The sequence below is a fragment of the Macaca thibetana genome, chromosome 19, assembly GCF_024542745.1.
Source record: "Macaca thibetana thibetana isolate TM-01 chromosome 19, ASM2454274v1, whole genome shotgun sequence".
Taxonomy (NCBI): domain Eukaryota; kingdom Metazoa; phylum Chordata; class Mammalia; order Primates; family Cercopithecidae; genus Macaca; species Macaca thibetana.
This window is the reverse complement of record NC_065596.1, coordinates 50,555,755-50,568,069: the sequence shown is the minus strand read 5'-3', so window position 1 is coordinate 50,568,069 and position 12,315 is coordinate 50,555,755. Positions and strand designations below refer to the sequence as shown.

Here is a 12,315-nt window from a genome sequence, read left to right as displayed (position 1 = left end):
GGGGCATGTCTGTTCACACCATGTCATGGCTAATTTTAGGTGTCAGCTTGATGGTTGAGGGATACCGGGATAGCTGGTATGATAAAGCATTATTTGGGGGATGTGTGTGAAGTTGCATCTAGAAGAGTTAGGCGTGTGAGTCAGAGAACTGAGTAAGGAAGATCTGCCCTCTCCCAGTTAAGGCAGACACCCTCCCATTGGATGAGGGCCCAGATAGAACAAAAAGGCAGAGGCAAGGTCAGTTTGCTCTCTGTCTCTTCTGTGTCTGGGACATCCATCTTCCGACCTTGGACACCAAAAGTCCACATTTTCCAGCCTCTGAACTTTGAGACTTTTACCACTTCCCCTACCTGCTGTTTAAAGGTTTTCAGGCCATGGGCCTGGGACTGAGCTGCACCAGTGGCTGCCCTGGCTCTCCAGCTTGCAGACAGCATACTGTGGAACTTCTCAGCCGCCGTAATAGTGTGAGCCAAATCCCATAGTAGATCCCCTCTCATCTATCTGGCTAGCTATATCTATTTCCATATGCATGTATGCCTCTATCTCTATATTCTATCAGTTCTGTTTCTCCAGAGAACCCTGATTCATACATGCCAGAACATCAGAACCTGTGTGTCTACACCAAGAACAAAAGAACAAAGTTGTTCGGTGCACTCATCACACTTCAAAGACATGTGTTGTTGGAGAAAATTCAAGATCATTGGTTTTACACTTCTCCAGCCCAGCAATGAGGGGATGAGGAGGTACTAGTCCACTTGGGATAACTAAGAATGGATTGTCACTCTTCATAATCAGGGCTGGCTGATAGGAGGAGGCTTGCTGTGGGGAAATGAGGGCAGGATGGGGACCATGGCTGTCCAGTGCCTCCCCAGGCTGTGAGCCTCTCAAATGTAGAGGTTGCACAAGAGTGGGCTTAGCTCAGCCAGCATCTACCTGTGAATGATGAAATTGACTTTGAGGCTAGTGATGGGTCTACAATGCTGCGTTCCCATTCTTTCTTTATTCTGGTTGGATCTGTCCATTCTGACTCATCAGGAGAAAAGCAGGAGATGAACACAGGGCATATTAGGCATTTTGTGTTTGAGTTGGTATTGCAGACCCTGCTAGGCTGCACGCACCCAGGGACACAAGGGGACACCGGTAAAGGAGGCCTTCTCTCCCACACGCTGCCACTCCACTGCTGAGGAAGCTCTAGCACTAACCACCACCTCCTGCACACAGTAAGTCCAGGATTTAATGGCTGGGCTTATCTTATGCGACGTTCCCAAGGCTCCATTTTTCATTAAGCAATTTTTAAAGAGTTTTATGACCCCGTGAACAATAATTTTTTTTCGTGAAAGCAGACTGAATCGTAAGTGATGGTAATTACACCAAACTAATTGTAGACAAAATTAGCAAGAGGTCAGATCCGTTTGGTCGCAAAAGAAAATATATGCTTGGAATACACCTTAAATGATCTCTGGGAAATTAATTCATCATGGAAATAAAAGGAATCTTCTTAAATCAACAGTGGCTCTCTCATAAAACATTTGCAAGGAATAAGGTTTCCTCTTTAGTTTTGGTTTTGATTTGATGCCCAGGTGCCAGTCTGCACCAGGATTTCAATAGGACTGAGGACCCAGGCGTTTACTTCAGTGCAGGGAGGACCCTGCAGACATTTCCCATGACTAGGGTCCTAACTGAGTCATGAGTCATCTCCTTTAGCTTAGCTCAGCTCACAAGATCCTTCATGGTCTGGGCCCTTCTAATTTTTTTTTTTTTCTCTCCAGACAGAGTCTTGCTCTATCACCCAAGCTGGAGTGCAGAGGCATGATCTCAGGTCACTGCAACCTCTGCCTCCCGGATTCAAGTGATTCTCCTGCCCCAGCCTCCTGAGCAGCTGGGATTATAGGCATGAGCCACCATGCTCATCTAATTTTTGCATTTTTAGCAGAGACGGGGTTTCACCATGTTGGCCAAGCTGGTCTTAAACTCCTGACCTCATGATTCTCCTGCCTTGGCCTCCCAAAGTGCTGGGATCACAGGCGTGAGCCACCACATCTGGCCACACTTCTACTCCTTGTAGGTTTATTTCCCACCACACTCTCACTACCTGAGACTACCTCAGTGCCTTTGAGTTAAACAGGATATTCCTCCTGGAACTTTTTTCCTGCTATTTATCTACCCATCTAAATAATTGCCTCTAGATCTTCAAAACGCCTCAGGTGTCACAGCTCGGTGTTGTGAAGGACAGGGGGATTTCTTGCCTCCCGTATGGGCTGGGTGTCCCTGCTCTGTCCCTCACAGAACACAGAGACTCCATGCTCACAAGTGCTTCTGCCACTGTATAAGGCATGACGATGGATAAGAGTCCAGGGACACATACCTGCTAGGGGTGGGGGACTCAGGACCTGGTGACTGTAGGGCAGACACACACCTGGCAGACTGGATAGTCAATATATGCTTATTGTAACACTGATTATAAATGCTTATTCAATGAATGGATGGGTCCATTACCTCTAAGTCATTCTTCAGCCCCCACATCTGGCTGTTCCCCTTTCTGCTCAAAGATAAACAGTGCCTACAAGAAGGCACCCTTAGCATATCCTCACCTTTAGTAAATTCTGCTGCCGGGGTTGAAAGCATGGTTTGGACCACCACTCTGAGCCAAAAAGTCAGGGCAATATTCAAGTTTAGACATGAATGGGGAAGAGGAGGAGGGGAAGAAAAGGAGGTGGTGAAGAGGTCAGAGGAAGAGGGATGGGGTAGCCAGATGGACGCGTGAAGAAACCAATCCTTACACCCCAGTCTACCTGAGTTGCCCAGGCACTGAAAGGCAGGGATGCCTGAAGACCCTGGCACCAAGGGAAAAAAACAACTCCAGCAAGCCCTCAGGGGCTCTGGGTAAAGAAAAGAGGCTCCCGGGAGGAAAGCCCAGTCAGAAGTTCAAGTTTTGGAAGAGACAAGATGGCCTCAAAGACTCAGACCCACTCTGAAATCTTTTAGCAGTAGCTTCAGCTAAGTAGCTCTAAGAAAGGCCCTCAGAGATACAAAATCTAAGAAAAATAGTCCTGGCATCTAATTACAACAGTGCAGTTTGCTGCTTTTATCTGTAATTGGACTGTATAGTCTTTCATTCTAATTTACTTTACATCTAAACTGTGATAATCAAGACAAGCAGAACAGAATGGTCTCTAACTGGCTATCCTACTGACACCCGTTAATGCCTAATTATAACAACTAAATTAAAGATGCAACTGTAAAGAGGTGGAATATCAGTTTGAAGCATTTAATTCTGTGAAAAGAAGTCTAGATTTTAAATCCTAAGTAAGAAAATCAATACAATGCCTCATTATATTGGTATTGCTAAACAGATTAATGAAATTAAGTATTTTGTTGTGTTGCTTTTCTTTTTTCCAATGTTCTCCTGATGCAATGATGGTTTGTAATGAAGGAGTACTGCAGGGGAGGAAGTTTAAATTGAGAGCCAATTTATACACCGAAATTGGGGGATAGCTAATCTCATTTATAGAGCGGCGGCTTTCTTTTGATATGGTTGGATTTTTAGATAGGCATCACGGGTCGCGACTTCTGCAGGCTCGTAGAACAAAAATAAATTCAACACAAGCTGAGTGGTGGTGCTGTCTTTCCTCTTCCTACGAGCAGATGTGTCAACAGGGACCGCTGTGACAATGTCAGCATCTATGAGCACTGGTTCGGGACAAGCATCCCTGAAGCTTTGTGTGCCAGTGGCCTTGCTGTCTATGCCAGGCTAAACGTAGACACCTGTGAAGGTTTAAGGGACAGAGGGAAGCTGGCCAGGTGAATGGGAAATATATGAGGTCCCCAAAGCCATTCGATTGGTTGGAAGGTGGAAGAGAAGCCATGAGAAGCAACCATATTTCAAGCTGGACACCAAAGCCTGGAAGGAGAAGGACCAAGGTATGCACAGGGAAGATGTCCTGTTCCTGGGACCAGGGAGGGCAGTGTGTGCAGGGTGACAGCAGCAGGCTCTCAACTCATCCAGCAACACTCTAAGTTACCTGTTTATTTATTCATTCTTACTATTGCCCATCCTGACTTTTTTTTTTTTCTTTTTTCTCTTGAGACAGGGTCTCACTCTGTCACCCAGGCTGGAGTGATCATAGCTCACTGCAGCCTCCAACTCCTGGGCTCAAGCCATCCTCCTCCATCAGCCTCCAGAGTAGCTGGGACTACAGGCGTGTGCAATCACTCCTGGCTGATTTATTTTATTTTATTTTTTGTAGAGACAGGGTCTCACTATGCTGCCCCAGCTGGTCTCAAACTTCTGGGCTCAAGCAATTCTCTCACCTCGGCCTCCCAAAGTGCTGGGACTACAGGCAGACACCATCATGCCTGGCTATTGTGTGTGAGTGTATGTATAGATGGGGTCTCACTGTGTTGCCTAGGCTAGACTCAAACCTCCAGGCTGAAGCAATCCTCCCGCCTCAGCCTCCCAAAGTGCTGGAATTACAAGGGTGAGCTGCCATGCCCGGCCTCATCCTGACTTTGAAGCCTTGGAACTCCACATCAGTAAGAATCAAAAACCTAAAAAGTGGCCAAGACTGACTGTGTCAATCACCCTGTGGGACTCCCCCAGATTCCCATGACGCAGAGATTCACCATTGCAGATTTCAGAGGAATCCAAAGACCTTGCAGAATAGACTGACCACCTGGAGGAATCTCTAGAAATCACCTAGAAGAGGCCTTACTGACCACTGAGTTACTATGAGTGAATGACTTGGGGACTCTAGTGTGCCAGGCCTTTTCTGGAGCTGGGGATACAAAAATGAGCCACATGGCGTCATGGCCCCTTGGAGCTTGCCATTTACAAACCACTGGGCCATGCAGGGGTGGGAGATCCAGCAGGCAGAGAGCAGCACAAAGCCAGGGCCCTGGACAATGGAGAAAACTACAGGAGAAAGCCAGGACAATGGAGAAAACTACAGCTTCAGTGAATGTATCCAGAACTTCCCAATCACAAAACCAAGAACAAAGCTGGATGCAGTGGCTTACGCCTGTAATTCCAACATGTTGGGTGGCTGAGGTGGGAGGATCTCTTGAGGCCAGGAATTCAAGACCGGTCTGGGCAACATGGTGAGACCGTGTCTCCATAAACATTTTAAAAATTAGCTGAGCATGGTGGTCGTAGCTTCTCAAGAGGCTGAGGCAGGAGGATAACAGGAGCCCGGGAAGTCAAGGCTGCAGTGAGCCATGATCATGCCATTGCACTGCAGTCCAGACCACAACAGAGAAAGACCCTATTAAAAAAAAAAAAAAAAAAAAGACATTTAGTTTTAAATTCTAAATTGGATCTAAATGGGCATTTTTTGCGACAAGAATTTTTGGCTGTTGAATATTGCCTGTACCATCCTCTCTTTGGAGTCTCGTGATCTTTCCCAGTTTCTTAAGCCCAAGATGTGAAGGCATGGGCGGAGGTGCTCTGGGGACTGTGCATATGGACCGAGTGATCACTGCAGGCCAGAGAGAGGTCACCAGCCCCCTTGGAAAGGAATGGTGCAGCTTCTGACCCTGCAGGGCCAGACAGGATTCTAATTGCTCCTGTGCTTCTGGGACTCGGAAGACAAATCCTACCATCTCCCACCAGGCCCGCCTCCCAGCTGCACAAACAAAGCCAAATACAAACTGCCAGCGGCCACTGGTCCCCTTGCAACAGATGTGGTGCCTCTGTGCCATCTTGTCTGTTCTTAAGGGTTTGTTTTTATTGCAAACAGACAGCTGTGGCTTGTCCCTTCCATCTTGTTTACGATGCTGCAGGAACACCTGTGGAACAACAGGTCCCTGCAGAAATCCTTGACTTCCGTTCAGACGGCTTGAGACTAAGCCAGCCGGCTGGGCAACCCCGTCTGCTGAGGATTCCAGGTTCCTCTGCCCAGGGAGACCTGAAGAATCACTCACCAGATAATCCCAGACACATGAGTGTCCCCACACCTATGTGCACGTTATGTTAACAATGCGTACACCTTCATTCAAACATGTGCAGAGGACCTACGCTGTGTGTGCTCTCTGGCCCTCCAGTCTGTGCTGACTGACTTGTGGTTCAGCCCAGCTTCTCATTGCAAAGGCTGCTTTCATTGCCTGACCTGTATCCACTTAGCTATAGAACTCACTGCACTGAGAACCCACAGCCCTGACCCATGAGTGAGGGCCATGAGGCTTATGAGGATTGCCTTATTGATTCTCCCGGTTTCAGGCAAAGTGGCTCATGACCTGGTGTGAAACAGACCCATGTCACCAGGGTGAATTCTATGCCTAGGCGCAGAGCGAAGGGGAAATGCTTGCACAGAGCCCAGGCTTGGGGGACGTTCTCTGCTCTCAGCCAAGTTCTGTACACCTTCTTAGAATTCTGCGGCTCCAGCCACACCATTATAGATCGCTTGCCTAGCACTTACTTTATTTCATTAGCACAGATGATGGGAGAGCAGTGACACAACTTGTAACTTTGTGCAACAACTGCCTCTTTGTCTTAACCTTATGTTTTCATGCCACAGCTTTTGCTGTGTAACAAACCACCCCCAAAACTCAGCAGCTTAAAAACAGCCACTATTTAGTTAGCTCACGACTCTGTGGGTGGGCTGAGTGGTTCAGGCAGCCTCAGCTAATCATTGCGAGGCTCACTCAGGCATCCAGGATCAGCCGGTGAGTGGGCTGGTGGCTGGAAGAACTCAGATGCCCTCAGTCATACAACAGGGAGCTGGCAGGCCATTGGCCAGGGTGACAAGGGTGATGGGGCCATATACCTCTCACTAAGCAACAGCCTAACCCTGGCTTCTCCACATGGTGACCACAATAAGAGAGTGAAATGGAAGGTGCACATGCTTTTCAAGTCTGCCTGTGGTATGTTTTCAACTGCCCCATTGGCTAAAGCAGGTCCCAAGGCCAAGCTCAGAGTCGGTGTGGGAGCCTGATGATGCTAAGAGCCTGGAGAGCTTAGACACCGGCAGGAGGGATAATTTGCCTCTAGTTTTGCAATCCACCACCGGATTTTTTTTTAAAAAAAATGTCTTATTCATTTTCTAGCCTCTTCCATGGAATGTTTCCATCATTTATCTTCAGTGTTTAGTGTTTAAAAATGAGGAAGAAGTTCACTTTTGTTTCCCTCATTAATTCGCAAGTATTTAGAATGTATCTTTAAATTGCATTTGGGTTAAATTTTCTGCCTAAGATTTTCCTTTTTTTCTACTTCTACTATATTGGGGTCATGGAATTGAAATTAGTCCTATTCTTTGGGATTTTTAAAGCCATGTGCGTGGGTGTCTGGGTGTGGAATTCTCATTATCCCATGGATATTTGAAGACTGTTTAGTTTTGTTGTTTGATGTAACTATATAGATGCAGATATATGTAGATTTAGATTTAGATAAAGAATCAACCTTTTCTGCAACGTTTTTTAATTTTCTCTATGTTTATTATCTGCCTGATCTGTTACATTCTGAGAGGAGAATGTCACATTATTGTCACGTAGTTTTTGTTTGTTGTTGTTATCGTTTTTTGAGATGGAGCCTGTCACCCAGGCTGGAGTACAGTGCCGTGATCTTGGCTCACTGCAACCTCGGCCTCCTGGGTTCAAGTGATTCTCCTGCCTCAACCTCCTGAGTAGCTGGGATTACAGGTGCCCACTACCATGCCAGGCTAATTTTTTTGTATTTTTAGTAGTGACAGAGTATCGCCATGTTGGTCAGGCTGGTCTCAAACTCCTGATCTCAGGTGATCCACCCACCTTGTCTTCCCAAAGTGCTAGGATTACAGGCTTGAGCCACCATGCCCGGCCTGTCATGTAGTTTTACTTGATATATTTTTGTGCCACATTGCAAAAGGAATTAAGAATCCATTAATTATATAAGAACTATGTGATTCTCATATGTTCTTGGTTAAGTAAATATTTTATCAGTATAAAACAATTGGCAGGGCACAGTGGCTCACGCATATAATCCCAGTTCTTTGGGAGGCCAAGACGGGAAGATGAATTAAGCCTAGGAGTTCGAGACCAGCCTGAGCTACATAGTGGGACCCCACCCTGACAAAGAATTAACAAATTAGCCAGGTGTAGTAGAGCATGCCTGTAGTCCTACCTACTTGGGAGGCTGAGACAGGAGGATAGCTTCAGCCCAAGAGTTCACGGTTACAGTCAGCTATGAATAAACCACTATATTCCAAGCCTGGGCAATAGAGAAATACCTTCTTAAAAATAATAATTAAAAACTCACTTTATCTTCCTTATTGTTGGTTTCACAGAATTTCCTACCATACTGTAATGGGGCAAAAATTAATAAAACCACACTAGTGAGCATGCTCATTAACTAACTCATTCATATGGTGAGTAGAATTATAAATTGTGCTCTTCTTGGAGTGAAATATGTTAACATATTTTGAAATTATAAAAATGCTGATCTTGGCCTGGGGTGGTGGCTCATGCCAGTAATCGCAGCACTTTGGGAGGGTGAGGCAGGAAGATCACTTGAGCCCAGGAGTTCGAGACCAGCCTGGGAAACACAGTAAGATTCCCCCATCTCTATAATCAAGATAAATAAATAAACAAATAAATAAATAAATAATAAAAATGCTCATCTCATTCAAAAATTGCAATGTTTATTGAGATGATTATAGATTCACATTTAGTTGGAAGGAATAATACAGAATGATCATAGATCATATGTACTCTTTTCCTAGTCTCCCCCAATGATAGCATCTTAAAAACTACAGTATAATTTCACAACCTGATACTGACAATGATACATCTCAGCACCCTCATTCAGATGTCTCCAGTTTTACTTATGCTCATTGGTGTGTGTGTGTGTGTGTGTGTGTGTGTGTGTGTGTAGTTCTGTACAACTTAATCCCATGTGTAGGTTCATGTATTAATATTTACCACCACAGTCAAGATACAGAACACCACTTGGTGAAAACACTATCCTTCATCCATTGAATGGATTTTAAGCCATTGTAAAAAAATATGGAGCACTTCATGAATTTGCATATTATCTTTGCGTAGAGGCCGTGCTAATCTTCTTTGTATTATTCCAAACTTTTATTATATGCACTACCAAACTGAGGCCTGCTCCTACCTTTTGACTTACCAATGCCACTTATGTAAATATTTCTGAAGATAAGTTATGTTCTGCAGGCTATTTAATGCAATAATACTTATAACAGCAAATAAGAGGAAGGAGGCATGTCCAAAAATAGTAGATAGAAAAAATGTATTTGTTAACTATTGCTGTGTAACAAATTATTCCAAAGTGTAATGACTCACTAAAACAGTATTTATTATATCACCATGTGTGTCATATCTGGGTGTGGGACCTCTAAATGGGGGTCTCTCACAAGACTGCTCTCAGGTGGCAGCTGAGGCTGGGGTTTCCTCTGAAGGTTCAACTGAAGAAGAATCTACGTCCAAAAAGAAGCTCATTTATATAGTTGTTGGTAGGATTCAATTCCAAGGGTCTCAGTTCCTCTCTGGCTGTTTTAAGAGTCTTTGCTCTTAAAACATTTATTGCTATGTGGGCCTCTCCATATTGCAGCTTACATCATCATAATGAGCAAGACAAGAGAGTGCAAGAGACTGCTACCAGTGTTTCATAATCTAATCATAGAAGTGCTTTCCCATTCATTTTTCTGCGTTCTACTCATTAAAAGCAAGTTGCTAGGTCCAGCCCACATTCAAGAGAAAGGGATTCCATACGAGTGGGAATACCAGAAGGTGAGATTTGGGGGATCTATGTCAGAAGCTTCTTATTATAATAAGTAAATTATTACACATTCATACTATTATGTACTATGCAAACATTGAATTTTCTACAGTAATTACATTGGGTATAGGGCATGTTGTCATAAGAAATGAAAAGAGCTTCTGTAACTTGGAACTCAATATCAAGTATTCTAAAATATGTGAAACATAAATCCCAAAAGAAGATGAGGAAAATAGTGTACAGATAAAAGTCTTTGAGGAAATAATGACTGAAAATATCTCAAATTAAGTCAAAAAATATAAAACTTCAGATCCAAGAGCTTAATGATCCTCCAGGAGGATAAAATCAAAGTAAATCACACCAAGGAACATCATATTCTAACTGCTGGAAATTCATGATAAAGAGGAAAAACATTAAACAAACCAGAGTGCTATGGTTTGGTTGCCTGTTTCCTCCAAACCTCATGTTGACATTTAATTCACAGCATTGGAGGTGGGGCTAATGGGAAGTGTTTGGGTCATGGGAGAAAATTCCTCATGAATTGATTAGTGCCCTGTCTCAAGGTGAGAGAATTCCACCTCTAATAGCTCCTTAAAGAACTGGTTGTTAAAAAGAGCCCAGCACCTCCCCTATCCCTTGCTTCCCCTCTCCCCACATGATCTTGGCTCCCCTCTGCCTTCTGCCAGAAATGGAAGCAGCCTGAGGCCCTCATCAGATACAGATGCCCAATCTTGAACTTTCCAGCCACCAGAAGCATGAGCCAAATAAACCTCTTTTTTAAATAAATTACCCAGCATCAGGTATTCCTTTACAGCAACACAAAATGGGCTGAGACACAGAGGGGAAAAAGACTCTTACTTATAGAAAAATAAAGATAAGCATAATAACTTATCTCTCTTCAGAGATATTGTAAGCCAGAGACAATGGAATAACACCTTTAAAATGCTGAAAGAAAATCCTGTCAACCTAGAAGCATACATCCAGTGAAAATGGAAAGAAATTCCCCTCAAAATGGAAAGAAAAATAAAGAATTTTTAGATGAACAAAAGTAACAGAATAATCACAAGTTGATCTGTTACACAGAAATGTTTAAGATACTTCTTCAGGCTGAAAGGAACTGATAGAAGATTGCAACGTGAAGGAATAAGTCTACATGAAGGAATAAAAGACCTAGAAATGGCAAATATATGGATTAAATATGAAACACTTTTTCTTCATTTCTTAATTCCTTAAACTACATTTGAATATTAGAAGAAAGAAAATAACATTACATGGTGGCATTTTAACATATGTGAAAGTAAAATGTATGACGATCATAATAGAAAGAATGGGATGGTGATAATAGAAAGTACATGAAGCTACTGAAACTAACAAAGAGATTTAGACAAAAACAAATAGAGGGGGAAAATAAAATGCTAGATATTCTCAATCCAAATGTGGAAAAAATGAGCAATAAGCAAACAGAAAATAAATATAATGGTAGATTTAAAGCCAACCATGCCAATAATAATATAAAATGTTGTTAATATTACACTAAAAATATAAGACCAAGCAATGCCAATAATAATATGAAATGTTGTTAATGTTACACTAAAAATATAAAAACAAGCAATATGCTAAGTGTGTCTACAAGAAATACTCTTTAAATATAAAGAAGTAGGTAAGTTAAAAGTAAAAGGAGGTAAAAAGGCATGTAAACAACATGCATGAAAAGAAAATACAACTGTATTATAAGCAAAGTAAACTTAAAGACAAAGAATATTCATAAAGATAAAGGGAGATATTTTATACCAATAAAGTATCAATTAATCAAGAAGGCCTAACAATCCTAAATGAGTCAACATATAAGCAGTTATTCAAAATACATTAGGCAAATTTAACAAAACTACTAGAAGAAACAGACAAATTTACAATCATAACTGAAGACTTTATTTTTGCTCCAATAGTTAATAAAACAAGTAGACAAAACAACTGTAAGGAAAAAAGAATATCTGAATATTATCAAACAATTTAACCTATTGTTCAAGTGCACTTGGAACATTCACCAAGACAGACCATCTGTTAAGAAATTAAAGAAGACACAATAAATGTTATGCATTGAAATTACATAGTATTTTCTCTATGATGAAATTAAATACAGTTAAAATAGAAGTTAACAAATACAAAATATGTTTTTTTAAAACACTACGGTGTTGGAAAGTTAAACAAAATCTTCCAAGTATGCCATGAATTTTAAAAAGTACAAGGTAAATTTTTAAATATTTTAAATGAAATAGTAATAAATTCATAGTATTTTCAAATTTATGAGATACATATAAGGTAGAACTCAAAGTAATTTTATACCTTTAATTGCTTATATTAGAAACACGGAAACATTTTAAAATAAAAAAATCTAATCTTTCAACCTAAAAAGAAGGACAAATTCAATAAAAATTTAATAGAAGTAAGGAAATAATAAAGATACCAAAGGTAATCAATAAAGTAGATTATTTCTTTGAAATGGTAATAAAACTAGCAAGACTGACCAAGGAAAAGCACAAACACATATTCAACACCAGAAATAAAATAGGAGACATTACTACAGATTCTACAGACATTAAAAGGCT

At 42.0% G+C, this 12,315-nt stretch overlaps 1 protein-coding gene and 1 non-coding gene across 2 annotated transcripts in view; one reads left to right on the top strand and one right to left on the bottom strand.

The window, feature by feature from the left end:
- The window catches only part of PDCD5 (programmed cell death 5), a 1,006,786-nt gene that overhangs the window by 197,460 nt on the left and 797,011 nt on the right, over window positions 1–12,315 (top strand). The window lies entirely within an intron of this gene.
- LOC126943648 (U6 spliceosomal RNA) lies at window positions 8,968–9,072 on the bottom strand. The gene has a single exon (XR_007721792.1). It is a non-coding gene; the product is annotated as a U6 spliceosomal RNA (small nuclear RNA).